The following is a 19,063-nucleotide window of genomic DNA, read 5'->3' as shown; positions in this document are numbered from 1 at the left end:
TTGCTGTCAAGTCTTCTTGGTCACTATGCTAGCTCAGTCATGTAGGCTTGAATTAGCATCTCTATTCAGGCATCCTCCAAATTACAGAGAAAGGAGCAAAATAACATCCTGACCTTTTGTTGGGTTAGTAACAACATGTTTGAAGGAGTAAGTAACCACTTCAGGTACAAACTATGGCCTGAGAGCCTGGCTGTTACACCATGTAGAAATATGGGCCTACAAGGGGCCAAAAGACAGATCAATAAACAAATAGCTATGGGCCCAATTAGGAAAAGATGAGTGTGGTAAGCCAAGGGGACCAATAAAACCAGATTTCATAGAGGGGTCCTTGACATAAATGAATCAATATATTTTCTTAACTTATCTAGGGTTCTTGTAACTGTTTCAGAATGATCTGCATATAGGCAACATTCTTCCCGAAGTGCCCTGCAAATTGCTCCCTGTTCCATAAACAGCAAGTCCAAGCCTCTCCTATTTTGTAAGATTGCCCGTGTTAAGGAATTCAAAAACTTCTGGAAATAATATAATGCAGTCTCTGTCATTTCTAATTGTATCCAACCCAGTCTGCTCACATCTCCAAGAAGAACAATAGTAATCAGGAGCCACCTCACAGTTTCTAATAGCAGAGATAGTCTGATTGTTTCCTGAGCATACATAAAAGGGTATCTGTAGGAGGTCATATCTTCTAAGGACATGAGAACACCTAGGCTCATTATGGTAAGATGTCTGGGGTAGGGTGCACCCATAAGAGCCTCCGCATTCAGGTCTCCCTTCAATCCCCAGAATCCAGTCTCCATGTCTCAGCTCCCATATGTCAAATTGCAGAGGTCAAACATCAGATCAGGCCACCACGTCCAGGGTGACATCATCTTAGAAGTCTGGTTAGGGTCCCTCAAGTGCCAGTGCTCTAAAGGAGCCATGTCACATTCTGTGATTGGTGGGCGCTTGCTGCCTGAACCTTGATTCTCTTGAGAACAGTTGATATGATTACTGCCAGGAGGGCCATCTGAAATAGATAAAAAGGAAAGTTTCTTCAAGGGTCAGTCTCCTTTGGGCAGTGATGATGTTTTTTTCCTTGTGTTTGAATTTAAGGGTTGTGTACCATATTCTCCTTCTTTCTTTATTGGTCATCTTGATCTTCCCCATTATCCTGATGGGAGGGGAGAAATTTTAAGTTACAAGCAGGTAGCCATATAGGCATTTTCCCTCTGTTTGGGAAGACACATCGATATCCTCAACCCTGTATCAAGAAGGGATCAGGGCCCCTCTCTTGGTGAGTGAGAGGATCTTTCCTCCTAAGCATTAGGCAGGGCTTCATTGGTAGGGATTACCAATGTTTCTGGAATCTATTCTGTTAATTTTATTTTTGAAAACTTAAAACATTGATGGTTAATAACACCTTTTGCATTTGTAGATTGGGGGAGACTTCTCCCCCTGTGGAGACAAAGAACTGGCTTAGAGTGCAGGCTTCTGCTGGGACATATGAGACAAAGTTGGGAAACAGTTGCTTGGCAAACCAAGAAAAGATAAATGCAAACTTTCTCTGCCCATTTCTCAAATGTTCTGTCAGAATCTGTACCCTGGATAAGAAAGTGGCCTTTGAGCTCAGTTCTTCATGCTCTATCAGTTACAAAGGAGTGCTTTGCTTCAGTATACTTTTTGCCTTGTTTCTATATACTTCTTTTCATTTTTATTACTGTTATTGAGGTATTGTTTCTTGCAAGGAGAGGCAAGAGTTTCTCATGATCATGTACGTGAGTAAATGAGGGTTTCAGAGTTGAGGTAATGCTTTTTAGTCTGTATAAAAAGCCATACGAAATAAAGCTTATTATGCAGTTGTTCACACTCTGCATCCTCTGTGTCCTAGTTTGCGTGAGAACCTTACCCAGGGACCCCAACGCACTAGATGTTGACATCCCCCCTTTTTTATCAGGACCTCTTTGAGATATTGGTGATGTCTTTCAACAACTTGTTGACCCTGAGGGTTGTGTGGGATCATGGTGGTATGGGATATATTCCATCTCCGGAAGAATTCTTTTAATGTTCTACTTATAAAACAGGGGTCATTATCAGTTGTGGTAGTCCCAACATAGCAAAATATTTAAGAAATGGCTTTTGTCATGTGTTCCCTATTCCCCTGAGTGGTCAGTAGCCCAACATGCCTTAGAGTACACGTCTATGGTCACAAACATATTTTAATTTAACAAATGGAGGGTAATAAGTTACATCTGTTTGCCAGATGATATTGGTTCCTAACCCTCTTGGGTTCACCTCTGGCCCTTGTAATAAGGGGGTATGGAGAAATTGTTGGCAGGTGTTACATGTATGAACAATTCTCTTTAATTCTGTTGCAGTAATCTGAGGGTATAGGTATTTGAGTCCTCTCCAGTTGACATGAGTTAAGTCATGCATTTGGGTAGCATTTTGTACTGGCATATTTGAGACCTCTATGAGATAGGCCCCTGAAACTGCAGCATCCGCAGCAGCATTTCCTTGGAAAATGAGGGCAGGAAGGTTTTTGTATCTTTTGAGATGTTGAATATATATGTTTCTTTCTACCTTCTAAGAGTGATCCATGTTGTATCATCAAGGCAGAAATAGAATTAGCATCCAATCTGATATAGGCATAGGGTAAGTGTGGCAGTAGGTTCACCACATAAAAGCTGTCTGACTAGAGGTTGCAGTGTTCTGGGACCTCTTGTAGGACAATATATATGGCTATCATTTCCTTGTATTGAGTGGATCTCTGAGAATTTTGTTAATTTTTGTCTTGGTTACCCCTGCAGGGAAAACTACAAAGGCAGCCTCATTTATCTTACCATCTGTGCAAACAGTTAAAGCTTGAGGCAGGGTCCTAGAAGAAAAGACTAAGGGGTCTCTCCAGTGTAGCTCTTGATATAGCTTTACTAACCAAGACTCCTCATAGTGGGTGTCCAGAGTCCACAGAAGTCCCTCCACAGCAAGGCTCAATTAAGAACAATTCTAGCCTCCCATTCTAAGTCCTTAATTTTGAATGGAATTATTAATTTAGAGGGAAATATTGGAGGGACATGTCCCTGATTTTTATAATCATATCAACTATTTGATCGACTAGAGAATACACTCTGGCACAACTATTTGATCGACTAGAGAATACACTCTGGCAATGCCCCCCAGTTTGGTGTGTACTCATTCTAGTGTTTGTGACTGCTAAACAATGGCAGCCAGCAAGGTCTTTTTTCTAATAATATCCAGCCTAGGACTGGAATGTTAGGATTATATTGTGCCAATGGAGCCTGATGGAGCTCATTGATGAATTCAGTGAGTACCTGATCACCCTCAGGGGCCAAAGAAATAATAGCATAAGGTTGCCTCCCTTTTAGGAGATCAGATAACACATCTAGTCTCCCAGTCTCTACAGGCAACCAAGACCATACCCAGTCCATTTCTCCCACTATCTTTTGAAACCTAAATAAAGTGAGAGGTTCACCAGTATTAATTGGGGTCCATTCACTTTAGCTTGAGAGAGTGTTAATTGGAATCCCAATTTTTGAATTGGCAGTTTTAAGGACATGTGTTTGGAGGATATCAACAATAGTGGTTACCCAGAGAGCTAGCCCAAATTCCTACAATTGCCCAATTATTAGATCATTCATATAAAAATATAGACGATTATATGTGTCAAAATAAGGAGAGAGGATACCATAAAAATATTGTTGGCAAAAGGTCAGACTATTGGCCATTCCCTGTGGGAATATAGTCCATTCATTTCTCTCGTCAGATCAAGAGGAGTTAACTGTAGAAATGGAAAAGGTGAACTTTTCACAATCCTCCTCATGAAGACAAATTGAGAAGTAGCAGTCCTTTAGATCAATTACAGTGAGGTAAAACTGGGAAGAGATTGCTGGGACCCAAGATAAGCCCTTTAAAGGGGCCCCTACTAGTACTATATGAACATTGATTGGATGTAGGTCCTCTAACATTCTCCATGCTTACATATCAAAAACACAGGACTGTTCTAGGGGCTCATTGAAGGCCTTATTCATTCTTCTTTAAGCATATTTCTGGTGATTTCCTTGAGTTTCTTAATTTTAAGTTCAGGTAATAACCACTGTTTCACCCATACCAGCTTACCAGGTGCCTACCTAATGGGGAGGACCCTGTGGCCTGTGGCTTCTACTTTTGGGGGTCAATGCAGGTATCAGGGGTCTTCCTGATGACACCTTGCTCAATTTTATTATTATAAAAGGCTAAGTGGTCAGTGGTAATAATGGCATCCATTTGTCCGAACAAATCTTATCCCAGAAGGTTTGCAAACAGGCCCTGAGATAATTTTGTCCCAACAATTATGTCCTATAAATATGTGTTCATCATTTGTTAGTTTTCGTACAATCTAGGGTTTAATAATGCCTTCATCTACTTTGTACCTACTCTGTCTTATGATTATTCCTTTTTACTGTTTTCCACTTGCTTATATTGAACAATGACATTATTTATAGTCAAAAACATGAGAGTTGTTAATTTTATTGCAACAGTGATATTTTCACTTTTTCATCTGTTCTTCTTTTGAGTATGTTTGACCAAGAAAGAAACATAATTGGATAAGTAAGAATTATGTTGGTCATCCAAGTACAGTTTTGAATATTAAAAATTCAGATTTTCTTTGAATGCTATTGGCATAATTGGATATTTGCATATATACATTTAGTTCAAATTACTCATAACATTAGGAGATGATCCTTAAAACAGAATTGGAATAAATATTTTAAAGTTATAGCACTAAAGTATTGCATAAACATACAGGGGAAAATTCAATTTCATGAAAATTCAGAATAAACAAATTTCCAAATTCACCATTAAGAAAATGAAAACATAAAGAATCATAAGTGATGAAATATTGACAAAGCATATAGATGGTAAAAAGTTTCATATGCATAGTATGCCAAAACATCACAAATAGTTTTCAGAAGATAAACTGGTGATGGAAAGATGGGTCAGTGGTTAAAACCATTGCTTCTATTACAGAGAATTCACGATATGTTCACAGCTCCCACATGCTGTCTCACAAACATCTGCAGCTCTATTCCCAAGGGATCCAGTGTCCTCTGTCTTCTATATTTCACATGCACACAAGCAAATACCTATGCATATAAAATAAAAACAGATATGTTTAAACTACAACCAATTGTGAATGTATGGACAGATCCTATACAAATGTCCAATAATCCCATAACACTAGTGATTAAATAAATAAAATTGCAAACCAAAAAAGGACTGTGTTTCTTACTTACCTTCTAGAGAGAATAAAGCAAACAAAAAAAAAGTAAAAAAAAAAAAAATCAGAGTGTAATGAAAAAAGTGGAAAAAGGTTTTTTTTTATTTTTTATTATGAAGAAAGAGAAGAGAGAGGAGAGAGAGAGAGGGTTTGAAATTGAGCACATACAGTGCTTGGAGGCTGGAGAAATCTAGTTGCATCCTGAGGCTGAGTTACTGGCAGTTTTGAGAAGACTGATCTGGGGGTTGAGTTCCCAATTTGGCATTCTACAATAATATGATGCATTCTTAATTGCTGAGCTATCACAATAGCCCAAGAAAAAGCACCTATCTTACAACAAGTCATAAAAGAGAACAACCACTAGACTGTGCATTAAAATCTCCAAAGATAACCATGTTTGTCAAAGTTACACAAATTTACACAATTTGTATCATTTCATATATTTTTGTTATCTCTACATTTTACTCATTATTCTCTGTTTCTGATACCTGTAGAGATGTGAAATAGAATGTTGATCTTGCAGAATATTTCAGTAGGCCTTAAGCTCATGAGTGGTTACCTAAAACAAATTGAACTCCATTTTATTTTGTCTTAGTTTGTTTTGTTTTATTTTTTCATAAAATAGAAAAAAATATTAAGTTGGGTGAATGAGAACACAGGAGAAGTTGGGGAAAGTGAAATAATGTAAATAAATAAATTTTATAACATTCTCAAAACATAAATGAAAACATAAAAATCTACTATAAATTGTATTGAAATTAATATAACTCATATAAAATATCAAAGAAATTCATTCTATGGAAAGTTAAAACTATCCTCAAATTTTCTTCAGAACTGCAATTAACACTATATCATATTATAATGAAATTAATTGGGCATATATTCCTACCTTCTCACTTCAGTGAAATTATATAAACTTATTTAAAATAATTTCATCCATATTTTGGCTATGTCTCCTATTGTAGAACATGACAATCTCCAGAAATATTTAATTTTATACAAATTAAACTACATATTTTCTACCAGTGAGTTTATAAGTTTTGTCATTCATGTGTCCATCATTTCAGCAGTACAAAGAACAATATCTTAACAATAAATATATTTTTCTTTTTTTTCATGTTTTATTTAACATTTAATATACTTTAATTAAAAAAAGTTAAAAGTACATTTTGGTCTGAAATGGTCCCTCGCCATAATGCCAGGTCCTAGCTATAGTTCTGGCTTTATAACTGAAACTCCAAGTGTTCAATGAATAAGAGAACTAGTTGCCATTCTACTCCACGCCAGCTTGTCTTAGCTGGAGGGAGGGGAAAAGAAAGGCCAGAGAAAGGAGGCAGTGACATCCTGGAACTGTGGTCCCTGGGGTAGGGTGAGGGGCATGTATACCCTCCTTCACTTAGTTAACTTGTTATAAAGGAGAAAAAGTTAAAAGTAGCTCAGCTTTCATTTTTGGCTTGAGCTAGGGTGCTTAGAAAGGTGGAACCTTGGTCCAGCTTTGGCAGAATGAGGACCAGAGATGGGACAGTAAGGCACAACTCTGGCTTAAAGTCAGGGACTCAAAGGCAAACAGCTCCAAATTCTTCAGAATAAGGAATGTGAGTTTTTAACTCCAACCCTCAGAGTGGAGAAAGGTTTTCAGAAAGCATGAGAAAGGGTAGCCTGGAAAACAGAGAGGGAAGTCAAACCATTTCCCTCTCGAGCAGAGGATATGACCAACTTTCTCTCCCTGAGATAGGCTGGTTACAGTTAGGTGACAAAAGAGTAAGAGAGTCATGCAGACTCCTCTCTTTACCCTCTTTCTCCCCAGAGCTCAGGTGTCCCTACAGGGAAGGCTGGCTAGTTTCTTGGCTTCATGTATTAATGTGGGAGGCAGCTAGGACAATGGTTCAGTCATTCGTAGGATGATTGTTATTGAGGATGGGGTGGCCATTAGCTAGGAGCTGACTCTTCTGCCCCAGCTGCAGCCTCCTTCCCCTCTGAGCTCTCTGTTTCTTCTCGGTCACTGCGTTCATCTTCTACCAGCTTTCCAGTTATGAACTTGTGGGCCATACGCAGTATGAAGTAGGCCCAGAAGATATGCAGCATTTGTAGCACTGCCATCATGGCATTGAAGAAGTAATAGCCAAAGAAGGCAGGGTAGAGCTCCAGGGGGTATACCAGTGTGCAGTGTAGGATCCAGAAAGGCATAATGACCAGCCGCGTCATGATGAAATCAATGGCGAAGACAATGAAGAGGTTATTGCAGGTGTTCTTCCAGCCCGCATAGTTAAACATCTTGGCAGACTCCAGCAGGTAGTCAGAGGAGTCATGCAGAGCCAAGACGAGAGTCCCTGCTAGGACGTAGTTGGCAAACCAGGAGAAGCTGAGGAGAATGATGGTGGCCACATGGTGAATGATCTGTTCCTTAAAATCCTTCTGCTTAACGTCGGAGGCAATGCTGAAGAGCAGGGACCAGTAGAAGGAGAGTTCGATCATGTAGTACCAATACTGAGAAGGGACGATGCTCTGTATGGGGTATCCCTCCCAAACTTTCCTCAAGTCATAGAACCAGGGTTTACCCATGATGACAGCCACGCCAGCAACAAAGGCAATTGGGTAAAATGTGAATCTCCAACTGGCTTCTCGGAACTTCTTGAGAAGGCTGGGCCTGTACTGGTTGTGGCGGCGGCGGAACCAGCGTTCTATCTGGCAGCTAGAGAGCCCGCTCTGCCAAGACAAAAGCTCTACCTCCACCTGCTTGGGCTGCTTGCTGCTGGTCAGGTAGAAATGCTCTAAGGTGACATTGGGAGGGGCCCGTAGTCGGGTTTTCTCCTTAACATTCAGGAGGGCAGCCACATAAAGCTCAAAGAAATATCAAACGACGAGAAAGACCAGGGCCAGGGGAAGTGTGATGTAGAGGTCTGAGACTTTGGCATAGACACGTCCATCTCTGTCTTCTAGATCAGCTCAGGTTAAGTTCACGGGCAGCCATAGTCGGTCCCACCAGAAGTGGTCATACAATGTCTGGAGCATCTCCGTGGCCGGTGCAGAGCTGGCCGGCCCTGGCGCCGCTGCTCCATCTCCTCTCCGAGCGCGTGGCCCGTGCGCACTAATACATTTTTTCTTTTGTATATTTTTCAGACTTTAATTTATTTGAAACACTTCTTCCTTTTTTATGCCCTCCACCCTCCCATATACCCCGCCACATTCTTCTTCACTTTCATGACCATATCTTTGATTAATTTGCATATTTTGTATATATACAAACATACAAACACACATGTTTATGTATATTCACTAACATTCCTAAATATAACCTGTTGACCACATATATTAACTATATGCCTATTATAGGGCTGATCATTTGGCTCTGGACAGCCAGTTGGTATGCTCTGGGGAAGACCACCTTTGTCAGTTTTGTTTTTTTGTGTGTAGGGTTGAGGCCTTGTTCACTTTTCCCCCTTTCACTTTGTCTCTAGTCTGCTCACATTTGGGCTGTTGGGTTGTTGTGTTGACAAGACTTTACAGGTGTAACTACTGATGATACTGTGACACAATCTCACAGGAAACTCCCTGATTCTCTGGCTCTCACAACCAGTGAGCCTGAGTGTTCCCCACGACTGCGATGTGGGAGTATGTGAGGGATATGTATCCAATGGGACTACACATGACACCTCTGCATTTTGATGGGTTTTGTTTTTCTAAAGCAGTCTCTGTCTGTTGCTGAGAAAAGGTTCCTTCATGAGGGTTGAAGACAGCTCTGCATAAGAACTCAAAAATGGACTTTTTTTTCATCTGGTATTTGAGTTTTGTTATGTGATCTTTGGCTCTTGGGGGAACACTGTCAGTACAGATGAGAAAAGTTCATTAAAACTGTTTATGTACATTTATACTCTGAATTGCGAGCATTGTATGTTTTAGGTAAATAGTTAATTATATTATTCCTTGTAGATTTTTCAGATATCCGAAGTGTAATTTTATCCATCTTTCTGATTCCCTTGTTTAACTTTCTCCCCCTTTCCTAAAGAACATCCTGATTTCTCATGTGTTCTCTATAAGATCACTTGTATTCTGCCATTCTCTGTTACCCTCTTGTCCCTTCTTCTATATTTACCTCCCTTTCCCTTTCAAAGGAAAACCCCAATTCCCATTTTCCTGACAGAGAGATTAACATGGCACATTAAATTTAAGACCCTATGCAACTAGTCAGATTTCCAAGCCACCAGATCTACTTAGCTCACCAGTTTCCTTAATTTTGCCTTTTGCTTAAGTTTATAAGAAATTAAAGAGACAATAATATGCCTTTTAAAATGTATTTTTCTTTTACATACATGAATAAACTTCAAAAATGTTATTTTGAAATTTTATGGTCCTTTGGACATTCAATATTGTCTTTCTTTAATTTTCTTGAACACAATATGCTACTGTTTCCTTTTCTTTTTTCTAGTTTTTGAAAAACTTACAATATACCTATTATGCTTTTTAAGTTTCATCAACATTCTACATAAATTCTCTAAGAATTTCTTGTTTATTAACCATTAAAGCATCTACAGGTTTGTTTTTTAAATATACCATGTAGTAAATCACACTAAATCAGTCTTGGGGATGTTATACAGAGAGCCTTTGTATGTTCAGTTCTGCTTTACATGAAGACAAATTAAACTATAAATATTTAAATTATATTATTTTCTTTTTAATAAAATAGATTTTTGTCTCACAAAATATATTCTATTTATAGTTTCTTCTCCCTCTACTTCTCCTAGTTCCTCCTCCCTTTCCTTCCAATACAGATTCAATCCTTTTCTGTATCTCATTAGAAAATAAAACAGTAGGACTGTTTCACAGAGGAAACCTGTCTTGAAAACAAAACAAAAAAACAAAAAGCCAAAAAAAAAAAAAAAACGAAAAAAGAAAAGTAAAGAAAAGAAACAGGGTTCTAAAGGATAATTACGATATCAAATAAAACCAAACAAAAGTAAGAAAATGGACTTTGACAAAACAAGCAGCAAGAAAAGAACCCAGGAGAAGGTACAAGAAACAAAGACCCTCTATTTCACACACTTAGGAATCTTACGAAACTCTGAACTAGACGCCAAAATATATACATAGTCTTAGAGAACCTTGTGCAGAACCATGCAGGTCCTGTGAAAGTCTCCTCTGTCTCTTTGAGTTGATATGAAATTAGATCCTACATGTTTAGAGGTCCTTATTTTCTTGGTATCTTCTATCCTCTCCAGCTCTTTCACTATTTTTACCTTCTCCTCTATATGTTTCCCTGAGTCCTTTGAGGGTAGAAATTTAATTGAGACATCCCATTTAGTTCTAAGTGTTCCAAGGTCTCTTTCTCTCTGTTTCTGTATAATTATTGGCTGTGGATTTCTGTATTTTTCCCATCTGCTGTAGTAGGAACCATCTCTGATGGTTGTTTAACAAGGTACACATTCTGTGAGTATATCAGAATATCATTCAGTATCATTTTATTCCTACTTTATTTTCTTAAGAGCAGTGATACTTGTTTTTACTCTAGGTCCCTGGTCACACACGAGGTATATGTCAGGTATGGGTTCAATCTCATAGAGTGTACCTTAAGTCTCATCATGTACCAGCTGGATACTCCCACAAGCTTTGGCCACCATTGTCATATCTTGCAGGGAAGCCACCATTGTCAACCAAAAGATTTTTTGAATAGATTGGTGTTTGCATTTCTGTGTTTTTTTGTTTTTGTTTTTGTTTGTTTGTTTGTTTTGTAGCATGCGGAGAAAGAGTACCTTCCTGTACCAAAGACGTTAGAACATAGGGTGAAGGTATCGCATAGGCACCAACTTTACTTTTCCACATTGATGAGTTGTGTAGGTGTTATCTTCCATAATGGAGCATTATGGTTATTTTGTAAGGAGCAGCCTTAGCAACAACCTGGTTTGTTTTCCCATGGGAACCCTTTGGCCAGTAACTCAATTAGATGTAACAAAGTCCCAGCATTGAAATTTTGATTTGGTGATAGGAAATGTGCAGATGGGTGCTCTGTCTCCCCATTAATTGGTATATTTACCTAGAACACCTTCATACATATATATGAAATTTTCTATTATATTAGGTTTCCTTATTATCCCTCAATTGGCCTTTAATTGATTTTTCTTCTTCAGTGAAATAAATAACATAAATATTCGACTTTCTTTTATGATTTTGAATTTAACAATTTTCTCTGACTTTTATTTCTCTAATTGCATTTCAACCTCAGTAACTTTTTTGCTTTTTAAAAGCACTTTTATAAACTGCTTGTTTAATAAATTACCATTCATTTCTAATGAGTACATTAAACGTGTTTTTTAACTCAGCAAATATTGATTGATTTTTAACTAATTTCCAGTTTCAGCCTGTCCATTTTTAAAAATTTTCTTACCCTAAAATGTTTGTTTTATGACGTTTCATTCAGTTACCATGCCACTGTTGTACTCTCTTGTTATTTGAGGGGAAATCTTTCATGAATTCATATATTTTTTCTACATGTTAAAGTATTGTACAATCACCGTCTTTTTAAAATTATTGTTCCTTCTTTAGCATTCCTGTCCTTTTAAAAATAGATTTATTAATTCTTTGAAATTTTCATAAAGTATATTTTAATTATAATTATTCTCCACTCCTCCCTCTAACTTCTTTAAGTTTTATACTTACCTCCTTGTTTCCTCAATTAGTGTCTTTTGTAGCCCAGCCTGACCTCAGACTCACTATGTAGCCAAGGATGATCTGGCCCTGTGTTCTAAGATTACAAATATGGGTTGTCATGTCTGATTCATAATAGTATTGGAGAGAGTATGGGCACAGAACTGAATTTCATGCTATAATTGGCTATAGTATTTAGTGTATTAATAATGGATGTGTGTATCCAAGATACAGTGAGGCAAATACACTATATCTTAGTTATACAGAACATATATATGGGGTTTGTGCAAGTGCACATTATGGTGGTTAAACAATGATGACACTTCTCAGAACATACCTCCATAAAATGACATAAATATATTTTAGGAAAGCTCACATTCACATAACTTTATTGTTTTACACTGTTATTTTTTTCTAACTTACTATTAGTTACTATTACTAATGGTAAATTATTTTGTCAAGTATATAAAATCCACACACACACACACACATTTCTTTTTTTAGGAGTGATTTAATACTGACTGCCTGAAAAACTCAACTACCCTCTGCTATTTTCTTTGACATCCTTTCAACCTCTCCTCCTGCATTGTGCCTACAGGATTTCAGAAAAATGTAAGAGAAAGATAACAGGAGATTCACTACATTTTTTTTTTAATTAAAGAATTTTAAGTGATGCAGACAGCCCTATCTGATTCTACACGTTTTGGTATTTTTGATATTTTATTTGTTGTAGAGTTTAAATTTATGATCATTTTGGAAAAACAAAGATGAGATTCAGAAATTTGTAACAGCCGGGCGATGGTGGCGCACACCTTTAATCCCAGCACTCGGGAGGCAGAGACAGACGGATCTCTGTGAGTTCGAGACCAGCCTGGTCTACAGAGCTAGTTCCAGGACAGGCTCTAAAGCCACAGAGAAACCCTGTCTCGAAAAACCATAAAAAAAAAAGAAATGTGTAACAATAGTTTTCAAAAGCCTTTTCTCTCATTTCTATCTTTTAGTTTTAATGAACAAATACATGATTTGAAAGTAAAAATTTCTTAAATATTCTCATTATTTTTAAAGTATTCTGACTTTAGCATACAGTAAGAAATTAGGCATGTTTATGAGTACTTAGATTTAAATGACCTGAGATAAGAAGATTCAGATGAGGAATAATATTATTAGACAGTGTAATTTCTGTAACACATTTAAAGCAAAGTGTAAGGTTATATAGTTTGGCATGAAACAATACAGGGATAATTGGAAGAACAAAGGTGAAAGATTAAATATGTCTTGATTTCAGCTGTAGTGATTCTTTTATAGGAAGCATAAAAATGAAGAGCAATACAAAGTAATGAATGTCAGATAGGCAATTGAGGGCAAAGATAATATGATAGTTTATTATTGAATAAAAACACTCATTTTATGAGGTTCTACTAGTATTTTGTCTCAGTAATGTCAATGCTATGACATTTTACACTTTATTTTATGTTTAAAATTTAGATGTTGGTGATAAATTTTACAAATGCTTAGTTTGTCAATGTACAATTCAGTTGTATCTAAAATGATTATATATTAAACAAATATAAGAAACCTTCAAGAAAAAATGTACACAAATATGTGATAATTTGCAATTTTAAAAGACATTGATCTTGAAATTTAACCATCATTTTACTTTCATAGGATCCCTGATGGAGGAAGGTCATTGGCTAATAAAGAAACTGCCTTGGCCCATTTGATAGGTCAGCCTTTAGGTGGGTGGAGTAAACAGAATGCTGGGAGGGAGAGGAGGTGAGCTCAGATGCCATGCCTCTGCTCTCAGGGGCAGACGTGATGAGGCTCTGACCCAGGATGGATGTAGGCTAGAATCTTCCCTGTAAGCGCACCTCGGTGCTACACACATTAATAGAAATGGGCCGGGCAGTATTTAAATGAATACAGTTTTTTGTTGTTATTTTGGGGTATAAGCTAGCCAGGTGACTGGGAGCAGGGCAGCAGGAAAGCAACCCACAGCTCCTCCTACAAATCCCCCAGAAAGGACTTTGTCCCAATGACAGCTGGAAGTAATTCTAGAGGACAACGTCCCCTCTCCCAGTAAAGTTTGCCCTTGGGTTTAGGGACATCATTTAGGGATTGATTATAATTAGTATAAGGTTGAGGGCTGGGGGATTGGGGGAGGAATGTTATAAGCTCAGGGATCATCTGAAAAAAAAAAAAAAGAGGGATAATGAGATGATGGAATAATAGATTGGTCCTTGTTGGTACTTATGAGTTATTGTTTTGAGTCAAATATATTGGTATTTGCGGAGAACTCCCTGACCAGCAGGAAAGAACAGCCACCAGACGAGGATTCTTCTCAAATCACGCTTTATTGGAGCCTCTTGGTTATAGGGAGAGCAGAAAGCAAGGGGCCCCGATCTCTGATTTGCAGCTGCTTATTTAGGGAGTCTGCCTAGCAACCTTTGATACTTTGATACTTTAACTGCTTTTCTGGAGACCCACCGGCAGGAAAGAAAGCAGGGGAACATCCTTGTCAATTACAGACCACAAGGAAGTTCCCCTGCCGGTCAGGGGGAGTGTGGGCAGCTAGATCACAACAACTCACCCTGTTTTCTGGTGGAAGAACTGCAACCTTAATATTGAGTTATTTATCAAGCGAGGCCAGGGCCAAATGCCATCTTGTAATGGCAGCCATTCAAATCGGCTCCCAGCAGGTATTGATTCTTATATATTGATACAAAGTTAAATTATATTGACTATTGTATGCATGCATACTTCTACCTCTGTTTAAAACATTTAAACAGAAGTTTATCCAGTAAGCCACAGCCTCATGGCAATGCACAGGTTAATGGACATAAGTTAATTTAAAATATGAGTTAACCAGAAATACACCTAAGCTATTGATATTCAACAGTATTGAATAAAATATATTTTCTGTATGGTTATTTTGAGTTCTGGCAGCTAGGAACAAATTAGCAGTCTCTTACAACAAATTGGTGTTCCAATGTGGTCGACTAAATCCATATAAATCTTGAGAGTGCTTAAAAAGTAATTCTAGAAAAAACAAACAAACAAACATTTTCTATTAAGAGTAGGTTTCCTAACTCAGCAGTAACAGACAAAAAGTCACATGGATTTGAAATAGCAGCTTCCTGAGCTGTGCATCCAGCATGAACTCTAACTCTTTGGGGAGATGAGGCTACAGAGGATTTAAATGGGTTCTGTGAGCTACAACTTGTTTAATGGCAACATAGACCCCCTGTGTGCCTAAAAATGGAGCTATGTACATGGCTTTCGGAGACAATGAACAGCTCTGCCATGCTGTACTGAGCAGAGCGATCAGACAGGGCACTTTTTGCCCTAGCAATGCTGCTGGTTAAGCTTTTAAGAAACATTTAACATTTTAAGAAGCAGTCTTGGTCAGAAAATAATTACAGATACAAAATAAAGACAAATTCAGATGAAAAAGACCACTAAATGGGTCACAGTTTTTGATAAATATACATAAGCTTGGGAGAGAAAAGAGAAAGAATATAGACATTTATAAAAAGAAGTAAACGTTTGTTATTTTTTTTTAAAAAAAGTTAAAGTCTTTAAAGAGACAGAGTACAGACAGACATAGATTAAAAGGAGTAAAGAGAATTAAGCCATGTAAAGATGGAAAATACCCAGTGAGTCTGGATTATGTATGCTATTGTGTTTCCTTTACATTTTTTGACTATGAAGGAGCTAGGTACAGAGTGACATTTCATTGTATGGGCTGCTAAGTTAAACCAACACATATATTCTAAAGGTGTCTTAATTTCAAAATTTGAGCTTAAGGATATGTTGCTTTGGAAAAGAGGTTCCTCTTTTGTTCTACAGACGATGAGAACCTGTGGAATTCATCCGTACTAATGTGATTGATGGACCAAGATCCCACAAAAGTTCACCATGATTACTTTGTCTAACAAAATTACTTTGTCTAACAATAAGCAGGAATCAGTTTAAAGAGAACTATACCCAATTTACCAAATCTTGCTTATAAATGTTTGGTTACATATAAAGAGGGATATGATATAGAGATTAGCATTGGTATGAATCTTGGTTTATTGATGCAAATATAAGATCAATTTTGTTATATGTATATTTCTTCTCCTGATTAAGGTATTGTGTTTGTGCAACTCATTTTGAAATGTAATGTATAATTAAGAAATATAGTTTAATTGTGGGTCGTCTATAATAGTCAAACTTCTAATCATGTTAGTTTTTCTAGATATATAAAGATATATTTCTGTTAGAAAAGTATTCATCAAATCTTTCAGAGACCTTCAGAATGTGGCATTTAAAATGTTTTAAAATCTTAGGACTTTTCATGGCAATGAGACACATCTGCTCCTGGCAGCACCAATTACTTCAAGAGGAATGTGGGCATTGAAGAAGCTCCTTATGGAGATTGTTAGCCAATTGGGCAAGAACCTGCTATTTCCTGGACTGCTTGATGTTATGCTATATGAACTGGACATGCAGGCTCCACAGAGAAATGACTGCTGAACTTGCCTAAAGCTGAGACCATCATTCAGGTTTCTTGTTTCATGAAAGTGTCTACCAGATAATCTGCAGGATAGAGAAAAAAAGTGACTGACAATCTGCCAATACAGGTGAAATTGTCTTTGAAATTTCCTGCTTCATGGAAAAGTCTGCTTGATACTATGTACCTGTAGGCTAAAGATGGATGACCAAATGGTACAGAAGAACTTTTGTTAAATGTCCAGATAATGAGATGTGAAGATGGATGCCCCAATGGTACAGAAGAACTTTGGGTGACCATCCAGGCAGTGAGATCTCGCTGTCAATTCTAGAATTTTGGAAGTTGCTTGCAATGCACTTCCTTTTTACTTAAGTAATTTTATATCCTCCTGGAGTCTTTGATGGAGTTGAAGAATAGATATAGTTTTCTTTAATCGTGATAAAAGATAAAGTAAATATAATATTGTTACTGTAATTATTGCTCAATACCTGTTTTATTATATTAATTTTACTGTGTTCATTTTTTATTTAAGCAAAAATGGGGGTTTATGTGGGATTCCACTCTGTATGCTGGGAATATCATTGGTTAATAAAGGAATTGCTTTGGGACTATAGCAGAGCTCTAGGAGAATGGAGCTAGGTGGGGAAATCTAAATGGAATGCTGGGAGAAAGGAGGTGGAGTCAGAGATAAGCCATGGAGTTACTGGAGATAGATGCTGGGAAATTAACTGGTAGCTACAGCCATGTGGAAATACACAGATTAATGGAGATGGGTTAAATTAATATGTAAGACTTAGCCGATAAGAAGTTAGAGTGAATGGACCAATCAGTGATTTAATTAATATTGTTTCTGTATGATTATTTCAGGGCTAAGTAACCTTCCTACAGAGATGTCTCTGTTAATTCTAGAGCTTTGGAAGTTGTTTACAATGCACTTCCTTTTTACTTAGGTAATATTATATCCTTCAGGATTATTTGATGGAGTCAAAGAATTTGTAGTTAAAATTATAGTTTTCCTTAGTTATGATAAAAGATTAAGTAGATATAAACATTATAACTGTAATTACTCCTTGATACCTATTTTGTTATATGTAATTTTACTATGTTACAGTTTGAACCTTCCTTTTTATTTAGACAGAAAAGCAGAGATGATGTGGGAAGTCCTTCTGTATATGTATTACTTTTATTGGTTAATGAATAAAGAAACTGTCTTGGGCCTGTACATGGCAGAACAGAGCTAGGTAGAGAAAACAAAACTGAATGCTGGGAGAAAGGAGGCAGAGTCAGGAGAAGCCATGTAGCCATGCCAGGGACAGATACCAGGACTTTATCTGGTAAGTCACAGCCTCATGGTGATACACAGATTAATGGTTAATTTAAGATATAAGTTAGTCAAAAGTATGCTTAAGCTATTGTTCAAACATATTGCAAATAGTATAATTTCTGTATGATTATTTTGAGTCTGGGCAGCTGGTAAGAAAATAGTGGTCTCCTACAACACCAAGGTAATATTTCACAAAGAAAACCTTGATGAAGGGTTGATAATATACTTTCAGAGCACTAATAATAACAGAATAAACTACATGAGTTCTTTGATGATAGTCAAAAATGATTCTTCCACAGACACAAGAAGAATATTCAATAACAAATAATTATGAGATTTTTTTCTTCTTCCCATGAAATTTCTGTCAATATGTAGGGATATAATGGCTTTAACATTGTAATAAAGTTTATGTGCTTCTAATATAATTCATTCTAATATGACTAATTCTTTAAGAAAAGGAAATGTGGATATAGGTAAACCGCTTCTTGAAAAACTCAACCATAAAAGGAAAATACATATACAATTGCATTAAAGTTGAGCAAAATTCCATAGAGAACTGTTAGTTCTGGATTTTTCATGCTATCAAAGGGAAAACACTTACCACTGTGAAAACTTAGTACATATATTTTACATATACTCTTGTACATTGAATACCTCTTACCTTCCATGTGTCTTTCAATCAGGTTGACAAATACATATAAAAGTATAGTGAAGTAAAAGCTTTTAACTTTTGTTTTCCTGTGATTTTTCATTTGTTTAAAGTAATTAAATATAACAATATTGCCCAGAAATATTTATCTTTTTTAAAAGTTACATCATGAAAACTGAGAATTCATTAAATAATTTTCAAACAATTATTGTGTGAAGGTCTTTCTGCTCTAATATATCTCCATATATGTACTCAATTTTGGTATTTTTTAAAATATTCTCAAACTGACATTCTCATTAAACACAATTTAACAAAATCATTTCAAAGTGATTTTACTGCAATTGTAAGATAATGAATTAAATAACTAATTAGACTTTAATTATAACTTCATTAAGTGTAATTGACTTTGCATAGTTTAGTAAACTGCTTGAAAAAAGATTAGATATAATCATTTTAACAGTTATTTTATTATTTTGCTAAATAACACACACATTGTATGTGAATATATAAAATAACACAGTTTAGTTCTGAGAGTACATGATAACTTTTCAATTATAACATTTCTCCGATAAAATCCCATGTCTAAGCCGGGCGATGGTGGCACACGCCTTTAATCCCAGCACTCGGGAGGCAGAGGCAGGCAGATCTCTGTGAGTTCGAGACCAGCCTGGTCTACAAAGCTAGTTCCAGGACAGGCTCCAAAGC

The 19,063-nt window shown here is 36.8% G+C and overlaps 1 pseudogene; it reads right to left on the bottom strand.

Moving 5' to 3' along the window:
* Window positions 1-7,125: 7,125 nt before the first annotated feature.
* Window positions 7,126-8,309, bottom strand: LOC126494973 (ceramide synthase 2-like; annotated as a pseudogene).
* Between the last annotated feature and the right edge of the window lie 10,754 nt (window positions 8,310-19,063).

This window comes from Alexandromys fortis, unplaced genomic scaffold, assembly GCF_014885135.2.
Source record: "Alexandromys fortis isolate MF-2015 unplaced genomic scaffold, M_Fortis_MF-2015_v1.1 scaffold_427, whole genome shotgun sequence".
Taxonomy (NCBI): Eukaryota; Metazoa; Chordata; class Mammalia; order Rodentia; family Cricetidae; genus Alexandromys; species Alexandromys fortis.
Note: the sequence above shows the minus strand (reverse complement) of the source record. Positions and strands in the feature narration are given on the sequence as shown.